General features: G+C 36.6%; 1 long non-coding RNA gene across 1 annotated transcript; it reads right to left on the reverse strand.

The window, feature by feature from the left end:
- Nucleotides 1-658: 658 nt before the first annotated feature.
- Nucleotides 659-18,460, reverse strand: LOC124895106. Its single transcript, XR_007051521.1, has 3 exons — nucleotides 8,442-18,460; nucleotides 7,873-8,120; nucleotides 659-5,114 (listed from the first exon to the last, which is right to left on the reverse strand). It is a non-coding gene; the product is annotated as an uncharacterized LOC124895106 (long non-coding RNA).
- Between the last annotated feature and the right edge of the window lie 1,918 nt (nucleotides 18,461-20,378).

The raw sequence follows: 20,378 nt of genomic DNA on the forward strand, positions 1-20,378 counted from the left end.
TATCTTTCTCTGCTTTTCCATGAAGTTTCTTCCACTTTTTGATTTCTCTAAATAACCTTCTCTAAAGCTACATCTTTAGTTCTCAATCTACGAAAGTGTATATCCAATATCTCAGTCAGGACTCCTCATAAGACAAGAAATTTGTAATACCAACATCGTCAATTGACACCATTAATAAATGGTCACCCACACACTTTTTCAGCATAGACACACGGAAAAAAATGAATCCTAGGCCAAATTCGCAGGTAAATCTAACTTATACATGACATTCTAAATTCTATTTACAATCTGATATGGACTAATGTAACAGGGACTGAGCTTCCCCTTCTTCCCAAATCTCATGACTCCTTTCATAGGATAAACCTTCAAGAACACCCAATCACCAATCTCAAACTTTAACTCCCTCCACCTTACATTCGCATAAAAATTTCTGTGACTTTGCGCAGTCTTAAGTTTTTCTCTAATAACCTTCACCTTCTCCATCGCTTGGTGAACCAAGTCAAGATCAAACAAGAAAGTCCCACCTACCTCAAACCACCTAATAGGAGGCCTATAGCTTCTACCATAAAGAGCCTCTAAAGATGTCATTTGAATTCTAGAATGATAACTATTGTCATAAGCAAACTCAATGAGAGGAAAATGGTCAACCCAACTGCCTTTAAAATCAATCATACAGGCACTTAGCATATCTTCTAAAGTCTAAATAGTCCGTTCCGTTTGTCCATCAGTTTGAGGGTGAAAAGTGGTGCTAAGGTTCACCTGAGTACCCAAACCTTTCTCAAACAAACGCTAGAAGTAAGAGGAAAACTGCGTACCTCGGTAAAAAATAATGGACTCTAATGCTCCATCTAACTTTACTATCTCCTGAACGAACAACTTTGCATAATCCTCTCCTGAGTAGTTAGTCCTCACAGACAAGAAGTGAGAAGACTTAGTTATTCTATCCACAATGACCCAAATAGAATCATACTAATTGAGAGACCGTGGAAGACTGGTGAAAAAGTCCATATTGATTATCTCCCACTTCCACATGGGCACTTTATCTCTTGAGACATGCCGCTAGGCCTCAAATGTTCAACCTTGACTTGATGACAAATCATACATTTAACCAAAAAGTTTTCCATATCTCTCTTCATATTATTCCACCAGTAGATTTTCTCCAAGTCATGGTTCATCTTAGTCGAACTCGGATGAACTGTATATCTGGACTCATGAGCCTCAGTCAATACTTTCCTATAGCCCGTCAACATAAAAAACATGCAACCTTTCTTGATCCCTTTGAATTTCATCTCCCCAAATCTTGAATGTCATAACCTATTGTTGACCCACATCATCCTTTATCTATATAAGTATGGGATCCAAAGTCTGCTTCTCCTTTACCTCAACACCAAGATATGATTTAACCACTACTTGAACAATTACTCCCCCATCCTTAGAGTAAAAAAGATGAACTCCTAAGTTGGCCAACCTATGAATATCCTTTACTAACCTTCTTTTTCTTCATTTACATGAGATAATCTTCCCATAGACAACCTGCTAAGTGCATCAAAAATGACATTATCTTAACTGGATAGTAGTGAAAGCTCATGTCATAATCCTAGAGTAACTCAACTACCTCATTTGCCTGAGGTTTAATTCCTTTTACGTAAATACATACCGCAAGCTCTTTTTGGTCTGAATAAATATCCACGTGCACCCCATACAGATAATGGTGCCAGATCATCAAAGTAAAAACCACAGTCGCCAACTCTAAATCGTGAGTCGGATCATTCCTCTCTTGAACTTTAAGTTATTTGGAAGAATAGGCCACAACCTTACCATGCAGCTTCAAAACCCAACCCATTCCCACATGAGATACATCCCAATACATGACAAACCAATCAGTACCCTCGGGCAGGGTAAAGACTGGCGCAAAAGTCAACTTATCCTTCAACTTCTCAAAACTACCCTCACAAGAATCAGACCATAAATACTTGACCTTTTTTTGAGTTAACTTCGTCAGTGTGGCAGTAATAGATAGAAAACTCCCCACAAACCTCCTATAATACCCAACCAAGCCCAAGAAGCTCCTAATGTCGGTTGGATTCATGGGTCTAGGCCACTTCTTAACTATCTGAACTTTCTGCGGATCCACGTTGATCCCCTTACTAGAAATAACATGCCTAAGAAAGGTCACAAAACTTAACCAAAATTCATAGTTAGAAATCTTTGCATATAATTTTTTGTCCTTCTAAGTCTGTAACACAATTCAGAGGTGATTTGCATGATCCTCCTCATACTTAGAGTACACTAAGATGTCATCAATTACGACTATAACAAACAAATCCAAAAACTATTTAAACACTTGATTCATAAGATCCTTGAATGCAGTCAGAGCATTAGTCAACCTAAATGACATAAAAAGATACTCATAATGGCCACATCGAGTTTGAAAAATAGTCTTGGGAATATGAACATCCATAATTTTTAGCTAATGGTAGCCCAAACGAATATTAATCTTAGAGAAACACATAACACCCTGAAGTTGGCCAAAAAGATCACCAGTCCTCGAAAAAGGGTACTTATTCTTCATTATAACCATATTCAATTGATGATAGTCTATACACATCTAATAACGCTCAACTCACACATCAATTTAAGTGCAAGACGGTCGTTGTCAATAAAATTACCAAACTTTGAGTTGGGGTCAAATCCATGAGGAATAATATGAGTGGAGATCGGGTAGGTTTGAAATGGAAGTCGCTTGCTAGATTTAAACCTAAGATACAAAATAATTGGGGGGTTTTACACATTTTCTAGGATGTAACTAGCACTTGGGCCTTTAGATCACTAATTAAAGGCTACGAATAATTAAAGCGTAATCAATTAAGAATGGATCATGGGGCTAAGCTTTACTAGGGGAAACTAGTGTATGGGTACAGAAAATCAACATTAAATTTTAGCTAAAGTGTATGTGGGTAGGATCGGTTAGAGATTTTGATACTAGCCTTTCAACAAAGTATCAAACTATCACCCACATAATCTTTTGACTGCCTCGTGGGTGTGATCAACCAATCATTACAAAACATTAATTGGACATCCCTATTTCTAAGAAGATGCCCAAGATATAGCAATTCCACAATATATCCTTATTTCTAAGACAATACAAAGGGAAATCACTAATATCTATCTTATTGTTTATAAATGCTTATGTCACCTACATCCCTCTTTCAAAGATAATGTAGGATCTAATTACCTACATCACTCTTTCAAGGATGATGTGGGGTTTAGAGAATTTGAGACTTTCACTAACAAATTCCATTTTAAAATCAGACATTTGTGAAACCCAACAACATCAACTAAATGTTAAAGCTAACAATCACAAGCCACACACTCTTTCACCCTATTCAAACATAATCCTAAGAGGGAAAACTAGCAACTCATGAGAATAGTAAACAAAGATATACAAAAACCTCCATCAAATAAATTCATGAAAAATAAAGAGAATGCAAATTCAAGCCTTAAATCTCAACAAATCTTTAATGGAGTTTGCTAATCCTCCTCTTAGAACTTATTCTAATGTATTCTTCATCCCAAAATTAGTATAAATATGTTCCCTTCAAATTAGAAACTAGATGGTGGAAGAGAGTTTCTAAAAATTAAGGATTGTTCCCAATGAGAAAGGGTTTGAGCCACTAAAGAAAATTTGGGATGACTTTTAGAAATTTTAAAACAAACCCAGCGCAGAATCCTGTGTTGCCATAATCGCTGACATTTATCCGCGATCGTGGTTAGAACCAACCGATTGTAGTACTTTGACCTATTTGACTGGTCGTTGTCAATAAAATTACACAACTTTGACTCAGGGTTGAATCCACGAGGAACAATGTGAGTGGCAATCGGGTAGGTTCGAAATCAAAGTCACTTGCTAGATTTAAATCTAAAATACAAAATAATTATGGGGTTTTACATGTTTTCAAGGATGTAACTAGCACTTGGGCCTCTAGAGTACTAATTTGAGGCTACGAATAATTAGAGCATAATCAATAAGAATGGATCTTGGGGTAAGATTTACTAGGGGCAACTAGTGTGTGGGTACATGATAATCGACTTCAATTTTTAGCTAAAATGCGTGTGGGTAGGCTCGGTTAGAGGTTTTGATACTAGCCTTTCCACAAAGTATCAAACTATCACCCACGGAATCTTTCGACTACCTTGTGGGTGTGGTCAACCAATCATTACAAAACATAAATTGGGCATCCCTATTTCTAGGAAGAAGCCCAAGATATAGCAATTCCACAATCTATCCTTATTTCTAAGACAATACAAAGGGAAATCTCTAATATCTATCGTATTGTTCACAAATGCTTATGTCACCTACATCCCTCTTTCAAGGATAATATAGGATCTTGATTACCCACATTCCTCTTTCAAGGATAATGTGGGGTTTAGAGAATTAGAGATTTTATCAATAAATTCCATTTTAAAATCAAATATTTGTGAAACCTAACAACATTAACTATAATTTAAAGCTAACGATAACAACCCACACACTCTTTCACCCTATTCAAACATAGCCCCAAGAGGAAAAACTAGCAACTTATGAGAATAATAAACAAAGATATACAAAAACCTCCATCAAATTGATTCATGAAAGATAAAGAGAATGCAAATTCAATCCTTAAATCTCAACAAATATTCAATGGAGTTTGCTAATATTCCTCTTAGAAGTTACTCTAATGTATTCTTCACCCCAAAAATTAGTACAAATATGTTCCCTTCAAATTAGAAACTAGATGGTAGAAGAGAGTTCCCAAAAATTAGGGATTGTTCCCAATGAGAAAGGGTTTGGACCACTTAAGGGAATTAGGGATGTCTGTGTAAATTATAAAACAACCCCTGGGCAGAATCCCGTGTTGCTGCAATTGCTGACAATTGTTCACGATCGCGGCTACCACTTCCGCGGTTAGAACCACGCAATCGCGGTACTTTGACCTGCTTGATTGGCCGCGATCGCGGCCCAAATACCTTGTCACAGTAACTAAGGCTTGTTTCTTCTTTAGGTCTTCTAGCTGCACTTTTTTTCTTATTTTTGATCCTTTTTAGCTCAAATCTACATCTTTCCATCTCATAATCTGTGTGCTTGCAAAAAGTGGAAATTAGTGCATTTAATCACAAATATGTCGTATTTATACATTCAAATTACAGTAGTGTGCACAAATGTTGTGTGCAAATGAGTAGTAATGTGCCACTCATCAACATCTTAAGAGACCCATCTTTCTTTCCCAAGAAAAACACAGGAGCACCCCATGGAGAAACACGAGGATGAATGAAACCCTTATTAAGAAGATCCTTTAACTGCTCATTTAGTTCCTTTAGCTTAGCTGAAATCATTTTATAGGGAGGAATAGAAATGGGACAGGTACCGGTAGAGGATAATCACAAAATCTATTTCCCTATAGGGGGGAATTCCAGGAAGATCATCAAAAAAAACTTCAGGATGTTCATTAACCATAGGGACAAATTACAAAGAAAGACCTTCAGAATTAGAATCCTTAACCCAAACTAGAAGATATAGACACCCTTTTAATATAATGAGCTCTACGATAAGAACTAAACTTCCATTTAGGCACTAACGAAATCTCATCCCATACAATTATCGGTTCATGAGGAAAATGGAAACTGACCTTTCGGGTCCTACAATCCAAAAAAGCATAACACAAATTAAGCCAATCCATCCCCAAGATTACATAAAAATCCACCACATCAAGTTCTATTATCTCCACTAACATCTCCCTATGAAAGATGGACACCACACAACCCCTATAGATTTTTCTAGCAACAATGGAATCACCCAGTGGAGTAGAAACAAAAAAGGGGTCAGAAATAATTTCAAGACTAAAACCAAAGCGTACAGAAACATAAGGAGTCACATAAGATATGATAGAATCCAAATCAAGAAAATAATAAATATCATGGGAGAATAGTTGTAACATACTAGTGACAACATCGGGGGATACCTCAGATTCCTAATGAGTAGCAAGTGAATAGAGACAATTCCAGACAGTGCTGGTACCTAGAAGTGGAACCCTTAGGTGCAGGAGCCATAAAAGTGGCGACCGAAACCTTACTAGATCCAGTGGTAACTTTAGCTATGAGACGATTTTATTGCAGATGATCAGGCTGACCACAATTGAAACAAATTCGTTCCCTCCACAATAACCATAGTAAAGCTGCCTACAAAATCAACATGAAGGGTAAGGTGGGGCTGACTGAGCTCTACTAACTTAAGACTAGGCACCCTCTGCCTTAGTATCACTACTAGCCCTAAAACGATGATCACCAAAAGGATTAGAATAAGGAAAACTAGCTGTCAAATATGAATTTTGCCAATTCTTCTTCTTAGTCTACTGTATACCATTTCTCTCGCTATTCTACTAACCTTCACCCTAATTTGAATATCTAAACTTCTACCTCTTTCCCATCTCTACTTGCTTCTTTTTCTCATTCTCTACCTATTGTATGTAGACTACCAGCTTAGATATGTCCATATCATATTCAACATAGCAGCCTTACATTTCAACACCAAATCATGGGACAAACCAGAAGCGAACTTCCTCATCCAGGACCTTATATTAGATACCAACTCCTGCGTATAATGGGACAACTGCTGGAACTTCAGGTCATACTTCTTCATAATTATCTTACCCTACTTCATGTTCACAAACTCTTCTGCCTTAGCTTCCCTCAACTTCTAAGGAAAGAAGTGATAAAGAAAAGCCCCTAAAAACTCATCCCACATCAAAGACTCAGTATCATCACCCCTTATTAATTCCCATCCCACATACCACTAATAAGCCATGTCCTTCAACTGATAGGCAACAAACTCTACACCCTCAAAATCAATTGCATGCATGGCTCTGAAAATCTTCTCTATCTCATCAATAAACCCCTGGGGATCTTCCTCAACCTTGGAGCCTATAAAGGTTGGGAGATTCAACCTCATAAACTGGTCAACCCTAGTGACCTTAGATGAACTAACAACAGAATCAATATGATTAGATCGACGAGACTGCGATGCCACAAGTTGGGCAAGCATATGAATAAACTAACAGAATTCTGCATTAGAGATATCTCCTTAGGGTATCTGGGCATATATATCATTAACTTGAGAAGTCCAATGAAGACTAGTAAGGACTGGTAGAACACCACGTGGAGTGGTGCAGTCAAGAGCAGAGACCCTGGACCAGGTTTGCTTTTCATATATAAGGTGAGTTCCCTCCATATTTTCCTTAGGTGGGACAAAGGTTCCAACAGAGTTTCTACGACCACCAGATCTTCAAGGAGACATGATCTAAAAAGTGAGTAAGTTAAGAGTTACAGAAGTTTCAAGATAACTAGACTCTATAGCTTGAAATAGAACACAAGAAAAGGAAACATTCCTAAAATTCCTTATAGCCTCCACTTTATAAGTGTGGAATGCTACGCACCCATAAAAGGGACTTTACTCGACACAGTTTTGTGAACATCAAAAGACCTTGAACCTTGCTCTTATACCAAGCTTGTCACGACCCAAACCAGGGCCTAGTCGAGATGGGTATCTCAAGCCTACCATAAGCCGGAGACTACCCTTTTAGCCTAACCCCTAGAGCACAATGAATGAATACAATGGAAGCCAACCAAAAATGGTGAATAAGATAAATGTGTCAAATGAAATAAGTGTCAAAACACAATGACCAATTATTCCAACACTTGTCCAAAAAAACCTCTAAAGCCAGAATACCAAAGTAAGTTGGGACATGCCCATGATATTGGAAAATGAGTTTAAAAAGAAATATTAAGACATAAAGGAACAAGTAAAATAACCAGTACTTTTGAAAGATGGAGGCTCACCACTTCACATCAGATCCATAGGAGTACCAGATCACCCAACGCTACACGGGAAAGCCCTTGAACCCTATATAATGAAATGATGCAGCATCCAGGGCAGTCAATGGGGCGAGCACTGGCATATAGCTTAGAGGAGAAGGATAAAATAATGGTATTTCCAAAAACCAGTCAAACTATGTCACGACCCAAACCAGGGCCTGGCCGTGATGAGTATCTCAAGTCCAATAAGGATCGGAGACCACCCCCTTCACCTGACCAAACAAAATACAATACGTGCAACATCAGATGTATTCCCAACATATAATAAGATAGCATAAGATAAGCTTATGAGAAATTTAAGACATGTCTATAATCGATAACCAATAATTGACCAAACACAACCAACCAACATCACCACCCAAGTCCACAGTAATACAACAAAGCCACTATGCAAAAAGAACCAAAAACTAGTCTTGGTCAGGACACATCCCGAACTCTGATAATGATAATATTAATGATAATGTAAACTCTTAATTCCACTCTATGAAAGAAACTGATGAAACGTCTAAGTCTTTTGGAGAATGAAAGCTTACCACTTCACCAATGAACCAATGAACCAAGACGATCCACCTAACTCAACATAAGAAAAGTAGAAGTATCTTTGGTGCCTGTATCACATGGGGATAAAACATCTGGAGATGATTAATAGGGTGAACATCAGCATGAAACTCTGGGATAAGGGACAAAATAATGTCAAGTCTGATCATTTTAAATACCATATGAACCACATCATAATACATATATAAATAATATGCCAAGAAAGGGAACAAGGCTTAACATTCACTTTCAAACTTTAACTTGGATTGTGTATCTCGATCGTTATACCATGAGAAGACCCCTGGCTGGAAGGGCCTCAGTATATATAGCCGCACAAACCCGAAAATATACATATGCACCATGGGGAACTCGAACCTCCCGGCATACAAAGGTGACTTAAGCACCCAATCATGTGATATAATACGGGAGATTCAAACCTACCGATCATATAATAATAATAAGGGGGACTCGAACCACCCGGTTATTTAGACCCTCACATCGACAATTGTGATTTCTAGTATTGGTCCCTTAGGACCTCCACTTTCACGACTTAGCTACACAATCCTCATTAAAGCCCAATTAAATCATTTATCACACATTTCCATTTATTGAACCATGATACACATTTAGGCATACACTGTTGGTATCATCATACCAACTACACTTGCAATGTAACATTAAGATGCCAACCAATTATCAATATTTAGGGAAATTTATAATCTTTTTAGTTCAAATATATATATTAGCTTGGGGAATTACACCACCCATAAGGTTCAATTCAAAATCATTATGCTTCATTAAATTTCCACCCTACACAATAGTTCAAGAGTAGATCAATGTGCATACTTTTCATATTCAAATCCAATTTCACAATAGAGGAGTTGAGGTCATTACCACTTCAATTATCAATATTCACAAATTGAGGAAAATCATAATCCCATAGCTTATTCACCATACCCATGCACTCCACAAGTTCAAAACCATAATTAAAGCATGAACAATCATATGTAAACCATGGGAAAACATTATTCAAACACAAATATTCAAAATGCTTAACCCATGTTCCAAAACCAATATTAAAATCATATGAATAATACGTTAAAACATATGCTTTTAACATAGCAGCAATTAGACAAGAGTAACATGCCTGAAATATTCAAGATTATGGAGAGAATTCAACCCCGAAGCTGTCCTTGACCTTCTTTTTGGAAACCCTAAGTATAGATTAAGAGACTTGAGAGAGAAGAGAGAATGTTTGGAGCGTGTTATCAATAAAAATAGGGCCCCAAGTATGTTTATAGGTCGTGGTTATTGGGATAAGAGGGAAATATCTAAAATACCCCTATTAAAAGCTGGAAAATAAACTGTCAGTCATTACGGGTCTCATAGCGATTCGTCAAGACAATGTCACCAGGCACACACTGTTGACCTTACGACTCATATATCGTGGCTCATAATTAGACTCTATGACTCGTAGGGTCCAATCTTATTCAACATAATAACCATTTGGGTAAACCCTATACATCCTATGATTTGCACACAATGACCCGTAATGAGCCACTGATACTCAGAGTAGAAAACTTAGCCACATATACTGGTAGGACTATGATATGGGTCCAACAACTCGTTATGACTCCCTATGACTCCCAGGGTAAGTCATAGTTAGGATAGGAAGGATGAATTTTAGAAATTTCTTAGAGATCGACACCTGGTGTATTTCATTCTCCCCCCTTAGGATTATTCATCCTAGAATAATAGGTCAAGGTATCCCTTAACATAATTTAACATAGAAATGCACCCACACTTACCTTTAACAAAGACAGGAATCAAACATGTTAAGATCACACATACCTTACGCATGATTTTCTGGAGTAGGGAATAGGAATGGCTACTTGGCCTTCATGTCCTCCTCGGCTTCCTAAGTAGATTCTTTATAGTTTTTGTTCCTCCAAAGAACCTTTACTGAAGCCACATCCTTCGTCCGTAACCAATGGACTTGCCGACCTAATATCTCCACTGAATCTTCCCCATACAACAAGAAATTCGAAATGCCTACACCTTCCAAAAGGAATAACCAATGAAGGATCACCCACACACTTCCTCAACATCGAAACATGGAAGGCCGAATGAATGGTGCTCAAACTAGAAGGAAACTTTAATTCATATGCAATATTGCCAACCCTCATCAAAACCAAAAATGGACCAACATAATGGGGACTAAGCTTCCCCTTCTTCCCAAACTGCATCATGCCCTTTATGGGAGACACCTTTATGAACACCTAGTCACTAACATTAAACTCCAACTCCCTTCGCCTCACATCCGCGTAGGACTTTTGGCTACTTTGGGCGGTCTTAAGCCTATCCTAAATCACCTTCACCTTCTCCATGGCTTGGTAAACAAAATCAAGACCAAATAACCTATCTTCACCAACTTTAAACCACCCAATACAAGACCTACACCTCTACAATACAAGGCATCAAATGAAACCATACTAATGCTAGAGTGATAACTATTATTGTAGGCAAATCCTATGAGAGGCAAATGGTCAACCCAACTATCACAAAAGTCAATTACACAAGATATGAGCATATCCCCCAATGTTTGAATGGTTCTCTCCGCTTACCCATCCGTCTCGGGTGGAAGGCGGTACTAAGGCTCATCTTAGTCCCTAAAATTCTCTAAAAGAAACGCCAAAAGTAAGATGAGAATTGAGTACCTTGATAAGATATAATGGACCGAGGGCACCATGCAACTTCACAATCTCCTCAATGAAGATCTTAGCATAATCTTTCACTGAATAGTTAGTCCTCACTGGCAAGAAGTGAGTGGACTTAGTCATCTTATCCACGATGACCCAAATAGAATCAAACTTATAGAGAGACCGTGGAAGACCAGTAACGAAATCCATATTATTTCCCATTTCTACACAAGTAGCTCAATTCTTAAAATAATCCATCGAGCCTCAGGTGCTCCACCTTTAATTGCTGGCATACCATGCACTTAGAGATAAAATTAGCCATATCCCTCTTCAAGTTATTCCACTAATAAATTTCTCTTAAGTCATGATATATCTTCGTCGAACTAGGATGAATAGTATAATGCGACTAATGAGCTTTGGCCAAAATTCTTCCTCGCAACCCATTAACATCGAGAATACATAATCTACCTTAGTACCTCAAGATAACGTCACCATGAATCTCAAAAGCCATTACTTTCTACGTACCTATATCCTCCTTGATCTACATCAAAATAGGGTCCAACACTTGTTTCTTCTTTACCTCAGCACCAAGATATGACTTCGCCACCTCTTGAATAATTACACCACCATTCTTGGGATCAAAGAGATGGACTCTAAGATTAGCCTAATATGAATGTCCTTCACCAAATCCCATTCCCCCTCGTCCACATGAGATAAGCTCCCCATGAACAACCTGCTAAGAACATCAACAACCACGTTAGCTTTACCTAGGTGATAGTGGAGACTTATGTCATAGTCCTTTAGTAACACAAGCCACCTCCTTTGCCTGAGATTTAGCTTCTTCTGAGTAAACATATATTGAGGAATCTTATGATCAGAATAAATATCCATATGTACCCCATACAAATAATGTCGTAGATCTTTAATGCAAATATGACCACGAATAATTCGAAATCATAAGTTAGATAATTCTTCTCACGAACCTTCAACTGTCTAGAAGAATATGGAAACACCTTGTCATGCTACATCAACACACAAACTTGTCCCACTCGGGATGCATCACAATAGACAACAAACCATCAATACCCTTAGGTAGAGTCAAAACCAGAGTCAAAGTTAACTTATCCTTCAACTTCTCAAAACTACCCTTACAGGCATCAAACCATAAGAACTTTACATTTTTTGAGTCAACTTAGTCAATAGGGCAACAATAGAAGAGAAATTTTTTGCAAACCTTCTATAATAACCGGCTAAACCCAAGAAGCTCCAAATGTTAATTAAAATTATGGGTGTAGGCCGCTTCTTAACCACCGTAACTTTCTATAGATCCACCATTATCCTTTCACTATAAACAACATAACCCTGATAAGTTATAACATTTAATCAAAACTCATATTTTGAGAACTTCACATACAACCACTGATGTTTTAAGGTTTGCAACACAAGGCGGAGATGATCAGCATGATTCGCCTCACTCTTAGAATACACCAAAATATCATCAATAAATACAATTATGAACAAATCCAAGAACTAACAGAGTACCCAGTTCATTAGTTTCATAAATATTGTCAAGGCATTAGTCAAACAAAGGACATCACCAAGAACTCAAAATGACCATTCCAAGTTAGAAAAGTAGTCTTAGGGATATCGAACTCCCTAACCTTAAACTGATGGTACCTAACCGAAGATCAATCTTAAAAAAGTACTTAACACCCTGAAGCTGATCAAAGAGATCATCAATTCTTGGAAGGGGATACCTTTTCTTTATGGTCACCTTATTCAATTATCGGTAATTTATACACATTTGAAGGGACCCACCCTTCTTACCACAAATAGAACCAGAGAACCCCAAGGAGAAACACTACGACAAATAAAAACCTTATCCAGAAGATCTTTCAACTGCTCCTTGAGTTTTTTCAACTCAGCCGAAGCCACTTTGTAATAAGGGATAGAAATAGGGCGAGTGTTCGAAAGAAGATGAATCCCAAAATCAATTTCCCTATAGGGAGGAACACCAGAATTACCATCAAGGAACACCTCTGGGAATTCACAGACCACATGGATAGTCTACAAAGAAGGACCTTTGAATCTAGAATCCTTAACATGCACTAAGTGATAGAGGCACCCCTTAAATACCAATTTTCGGGCGCTAAGATACAAAATCAACCTTCCCTTAGGCACTAGGAAACTATCTTCCCACTCAATCACCGGCTCATTAGGGAAGTGAAAACTGACCCTTTGGGTCCAAAAATCAAGAGACACATAGCACAAATGCAACCAATTCATCCCCAAAATCATATCAAAGTCTAATAGGTCGAACTCTATCAGATCCACCAGGGTGTCCCTACCATAAAACGTCATTACACAACCCCTATAGACCCTTCTAGCCATAATGAAGTCACCCATCGGGGTGGACACAGAGAAGGGATTCGAAATATACTCATGGTCAAAACCAAAATGAACAGCCATACAAAGGATCACATAAGACAGGGTACGCCCGGGATCAAGTAGACAATATACATCATAAGAGAAAAGTTTGAGCATACTAGTAACAATATCATAGGATGCCTCAGAATCCTGGTAGGTGGTAAGAGCGTATAGACGATTTCGACTAGTACCGAAGGCAGAAGCAAAAGTAGCACACTTTGGTGTAGGAGCTGATGAAGTAGAAACAAGAATCTTATTCTCCCCAGAAGCAACCTTAGAAGGACAATCTCTCTTCATGTGACCAATCTGACCATATTTAAAGCACTTGTTCCTCCCCTTTTCACAAATACCACGATGCACCTGACCACAAATCTACAAGGGGGATATGATGGAGCTGACTGAGCCTCACTAGTCTGAGGCTAGGAACCCTGTACCCTTGGACTCATACTATTCTAAAATGACGATCAACCAACAGCTTTGGATAAGGAGCACTAGCCATAATGTAGGAACCAGAATTGCCCCACTTCTTTTTAGACTATTTTCCACGATCTCTACCACTCTACTGTAGACCTCCACCCTGATATAAGTATCGAAACTTCTTATTCTGCCTTTCACTTATCTCCACTTAATTTTTATTTTCCTCTTTCACTTATTACATATACACCACAAGTATGGAGATGCCCATATCCTTGTTCAACAAGGCAGACTTGCTTTCCAAGATCAAATTACGAGACAACCCAGAAGAAAACTTCCTCATTTTAGCCTTTATACTAGAAACTAATTCTGGAGCATATCACGACAACTAATGAAACTTCAAGGCATGCTTCTTTACTGTCATCCTGCCTTGCTTTAAATTCAAGAATTCCTCAACCTTCTCCTCCCTCAACTCCTGAGGAAAGAAGTGATTAAGAAAAGTACTAGAGAAGCCATCCCACAAAGCAAACTCGGCATCAGCACCCCTAGGCTGTTCTGATTCCACATACATTGATATGCCATATCCTTCAATTGATAAGAAACAAACTCCACCCCCTCCACATCAATAACATGCATTACACAAAAAAATTTGTCTATTCTATCAATAAAATTTTGAGGGTCTTTCTCAACTTTAGAGCCACTAAAAGTTAGAGGACTCAACCTCATAAATTGGCCAAATCTAGTGACCTCTGAGGATGGAGCAATAGAAGAAACATACTCATTCTGAAAGGCCACCAACTGGGTTGACTGGCAAAACTCAACATTAGATACACCCATCTGAGGTGGCCGATGAGGACTAGGGGAACTGGTGAAACTCCACTACGGGAATCAGAAGCAGTGACCCTAGAACGGGTCTAAACTCCTTGAGTATGATGAGCTCTGTCCTCATTATTCTTAGACGGTACAGAAGAGTTTCCATGAACATTAGATCTTCTGGTAGGCATGATATGAAAATCAAACATACGAGAATTAGAGGAGATTTCAAGATCTTAGGCTCTATAGCTTGAAATAAAACAACAAGAAAGGGAAACATTCCTAAATGTCTCATAGCCTCTCCCTTATAAGTGTGGCACGCAACATACCTATAAAAGAGACTCTACTTGATATGGCTTTGTGTACACCTAATGACATGAAACCTAAGCTCTGATATCAAAAAATATTTAAGACTCCCTATGAATTGTTAAGACTTTCTACGACTCATAGGGTAAGTCATAGACGGGACAGTGAGTACGAAATTTCAAAAATTTCTCAGAGATCGACACTTGGGGTATTTCAAACCACCTACATAATATTAATAAATATAGGATGTCAGGATAGGGGCAAGGGTCATGAACATAAAAATTTAAATCCTTAGCCTGAACTATGCAACTCGTTCTGTCCTAAAGGAACCCATGGGCTATATGGGTCTGATTCCCCCTGCCAGAAGGACCCTAGTGCGTGTTAGCTATATGTTCTAAGAAAGCTAAGGAAAGGATAAAGACACCAAGGCGATAGCCATTCAAAAAAATATAAAGTGTACATCAAGCACATAGTCAAATAGAACCCCATGTCGATAAATATGATTTTCAATATTGGTTCCCTCGAGACTATACCTTCACTGTGAACTACACAATTCTCTTTAAATTCAAATTAAAGTAGTTTGCACATAAATCCAATCATTGACCAAGGAGTCATTTTTAATGCATTTCCAAATATGGTATCGTCATATCAATATGTTTGCAAGTTAATTCAGTTATGCCCAACCAAATTCATATAACTATTAGACTTCCAAGTTCTATTTAAAAATCTAAACCGTTGCAACCAAGGGCATTCCAAAATCATTTTTAGTATCTATTATCCTTTAATGCAATGTTCCAAAAGTAAGTAAAATCATGCAAGTTCTATATTAGAAACCAAGATTTCAATGTAGGTTAAGGTTAATGCCACTATCAAGCCAAATTTTCATCAATTTTGGGGAAACCCATATTTTTCATTCCAGTTCTCATAACAATGCACCCTTTCAACCCCAAAATCATCAATTAAAGTATAAACAACATATTTAAATCATGAAAAATACAATCCAAGTAATAACCATCAAAATCCCTCAATCCAATTTCAAAACCCAAAAATTAAAATCACATGAATAATGATTAAATATAGGTCATAATGTAGAATTCTAGCTAAGGATGAGAAACATGCCTGAAATACCAAAGAATTTGAAGAGAAATCAAAGTTGGAAGCCCGAATGATGAATTCTCTATAACACCCTTGAACTTTCTTGGGGTTAGAGTTAAAGAGAAAAAGGATGGTGTTTGATCTTTGATGACTTAAGGAAAAAGGTCAATGGAGTGTTTCAAAGTCGTGCAAGAGGTAAAAGGACCAAGAACCCCTCACCCCAAGTGAAAAATAAACAAAAATAGACAATTTAACATAGCGGAGTGGCACACCACTATTGTGGAGCTTTGCCTCTGTGTCACGCCCTTATCGCGAAAGCTAAGTGGGGTGGCACACCACTATTACAGAGGCTTACTACTTCGGAGTCCCAAAATGGTCCTGAACCCCTTTCAATAATTCTTAAACTTTCTCAAAACACTCTTTTAATATTTTTAATCATAATTCAAGTTAGAAGTTGACATTACGCACGCGGGAGGATAAAAAATAAATTATGAAATTTTGCGGGATCTTACAAAATCTAAGAAGTAAAATTTTAGCCAACTTTAAGTTCTAAATATTAAGAGTTCTTACCACTTGAAAATAAGTTTATATTTAATAGTTATAGTTTTAATTAATTTTAAAGTCCTAAATATTAGAATAATAATTAAATGATAATTATTCTAGGAAAATAACACATGATAATTTTATTTATCATAAAATCTTTTAATGACGGGTAAAAAGTTATGTGGACTTTTATTGGTATAAATTTAGGTTCTCATGTCATCTTTTTTTTGGGGTTAGATCTAATCCTCATGGAGAAAATGTTAATCGTATTGAAAATGATTTATTTCGTTTATTAGAAAAATAGTGATCGATATTCTACTCTGCCACAACTATTTTCTATGTTCACAAATAATCACCTTTAGATATTTAAACTGTTAATTGTTGTCTGTTTCTTGTTTTACCCAAATGTTGTCATAATCACTAATGCTTGTGTATCTCGTGTCAGGTAGATATTCTACATTATACACCCTTGGGGAGTAAATGTGATATGATTTATATATCATGTTGTCCGTTTATATATCATGCTATCTTCAAAAGTCTATTTGATTTATGCTATATTTCTCATATTCCACAATAGCCAGTATAGATAGCTGAAAATATGAATCCTCGACACATGGATCTTAAAAACTCTATAGTATTTGCATTGGGCTGAGCACTTGAAACATCATCAATCATCAATGGGATGCCGTTTCTTTTTCCATATGTTACATTCTTAGGTGGGGTGGGGGAGAAGTAAGAGAGGTTATTGAAATGGAAGAGTGGGACTATTTTATCTCTTTCTCTTTATTTACATATTATGTACATTGCCAACTGAAAATTGGATTGACGCTTCTACTAGAGTCATGTCCCTAGGTTGGTCATGTCATACTTTTAATTGATTTCTAGTATTCTACCGGTGTAGGTTCGATCCCTATCAATTGAGATCATAAATTATTTCTTGTTAAATTTTGGCCTAAAATCATGCCACATTGAATGTCTAATGTCTATTCTCTATGTAAATTTGTATATTTATGCCATTAGTACTGATTCTTTGTTTCTAGATCATTCTAATGTGAACTTTTTCAAAGTTACATCTCATCAAATGTAGTTGTATCATATTATTCAATGCCACGATGTGAGAATGCTATGTCAATAGCCCTTTTTTTCTTTCTTTTTATAACTGTGTTGTTTGTACATCTTTCGTGCACCTCAACTAAATTCACGAGGTACCTCCACCTCTCACCATTAATAGATTCATACATACCACTATCATATTCAGTCCCACTAACTCATTTAGGGCTGAGCTAGCTAGCATCTCTTTCTAACTCAATCTTTAAATCAACATATCGCCGTTCCAATTTCAAATCACCCCTACATACTTACAAAGATTCTTAACTTAGTAACCAATAAAGAGTAAACAAAGTTATCAATCGAGAAACATATAAATAAAAACACATATAATACTAAAGAGAAAAAAGAGCTTTTCATGCATAGCATTTTTGGGACATTATGTTCTCTCTTGAAATTTTCTTTATTTGGAGATCCTTGCTTTATAGGAAATCATAAAGCTTTATTTGTTATAAAATAATACAGAATAAAGAATAAGAGTAGAAAGAGAATAGATAGTAATTCTTATTTCTCTTGAGGGATTTCTTGATTGGTGAATTACAATGAAGGAAAACCCCTTTATTTATAGGGAAAAACTAACCTTAGGTTTCTAACTTTTTCATAAATAGATATACACTATATATGGTGAAGTAGACATTTACTATATATGGTAATATATTTATAACACTCCCCTTTGAATGTCTAATTGATAGATAATATGCCTTGTTAAAACCTTACTAGAAAAAATTCAGTGGAAAAAAATTTAGTGAAATAAAAAGAGTACACATCTCTAACAATATGCATATCGGCTACCTCATTAAAAACCTTACAAGAAAAATTCAGTGGGACAAAACCTTTAAAGGGAAAAAGAGTAGAACGCGTATTTTTTCTCCTTGACAAGAACATCAATTAACCTTTGCATCTCGATCTTGTGCACCATCTTCTTGAAAGTTGCAGTTGGAGGAGCCTTTGTGAATAAATCAGCCAAATTATCACTTGAACGAATTTATTGCATGTTAATATCATCATTCTTTTGGAGCTCATTATATATAGAAAAACTTTGATAAATTGTGCTTTGTTCTATCTCTTTTAATGAATCCCCTATTAAGATGTGTTATGTATGCTCTATTATCTCAGTATAAAATTGTAGGTACATTGTCATATTTCAAACCACATTTTTCTTGAATGACATGTATCATGGACCTCAACCACATACATACTCGACGTACTTCATGAATAGCTATCATCTCAGCATAGTTCAATGAAGTGGCTAGATAGACTGCTTTGTATATCTCCAAGATATGATGGTACCCCGCCATATGAAAACAAATTATTTAAGATCAAGCTTTATACGAATTAGATAAGTACCCAACATCAACATTACCAACCAGATTGGGACTACAATCTTTAGAATAAATAAGATTATATACTTGATCTCATTTTGATGTCTCCTAGTACGAGCAGAACTACCTTGCTAATAAATTGACTGAAAAATGCTATGTCATGCCTTGTAGTATTTGCAAGATACATTAGTGCATCAATTGAACTAAGATATGGTACTTCACAACCAATTTAATTTGGTATATTTGTCATTCAGCAAATAATCTATTGCTTTTAAAAACTGTCCAAGAGTTCCAATAATTTTCAAGTTATAAGCTTATGAAATATAAGGATTATAAATAAGTTTCTCAAAAACTTTTATATGCTTCAAATATTTTGAATCCTTAAAAGAGTTTTTATATAAATTTTGTCAATTGACAATATTCAATTTTTCATGTATGACATCTTCAAGTGTCTGGACTGCAAATCAAATAAGTTTTATGCTTACCGAAATGCATTGTTTCAAGTTGGTCATGTCATACCAGTATTTCTACATGAGCATACTTAAATAAACGTAGAATTTGCATCCTCGTAATATTTTACAATATTGCATCAATATTGTATCAAAGATATTATCGATAATATATTATTTTGTATTGGTTCGCAATGCGACATAACATTTTGAGATCTTATCACTTCATTATTTTAGGTACTTGAACCTCCTATAAGGTTTCATGAAGTGTTATGTCGTAGGCTCTTCAAGAGCACATTACCTTCTTATTATGATCATTCGCTCCTTATCTTTTTTAAGAATTATTTTATTTGGAGCGGATCGGTCTATCACGCTTCATGCATGTGCAGACTTTGTCCTTTAGGGACACAAAATAGGAACACTTGCAGCTTAAATATGAGATGCTTTCGGCATTCAACTTGAACTATCTTTTGAATGAGGATCTGATGATAATTCTTAACATATTTATTAGCTGCTTATCATCTCCCCCTTATGTTAGAAAAACTAACATACATCATTCATCTTCTGGGAGGAATCCATCTTTGTGCATCATGTTGTATTCATTAATCGTATACCACACATTAACTATTAGATGGAATAGTTGGTTCCTGACCTTGAACCAATTGAGAGGGAATAAATAATCATAATTTATTAGTTTAAGGCATACAAGTGCTATTGTATGTAACATATCATATTTTAGACCAACACGTGAAGTTTTG

The sequence above is a fragment of the Capsicum annuum genome, chromosome 2 (assembly GCF_002878395.1).
Source record: "Capsicum annuum cultivar UCD-10X-F1 chromosome 2, UCD10Xv1.1, whole genome shotgun sequence".
NCBI lineage: Eukaryota > Viridiplantae > Streptophyta > Magnoliopsida > Solanales > Solanaceae > Capsicum > Capsicum annuum.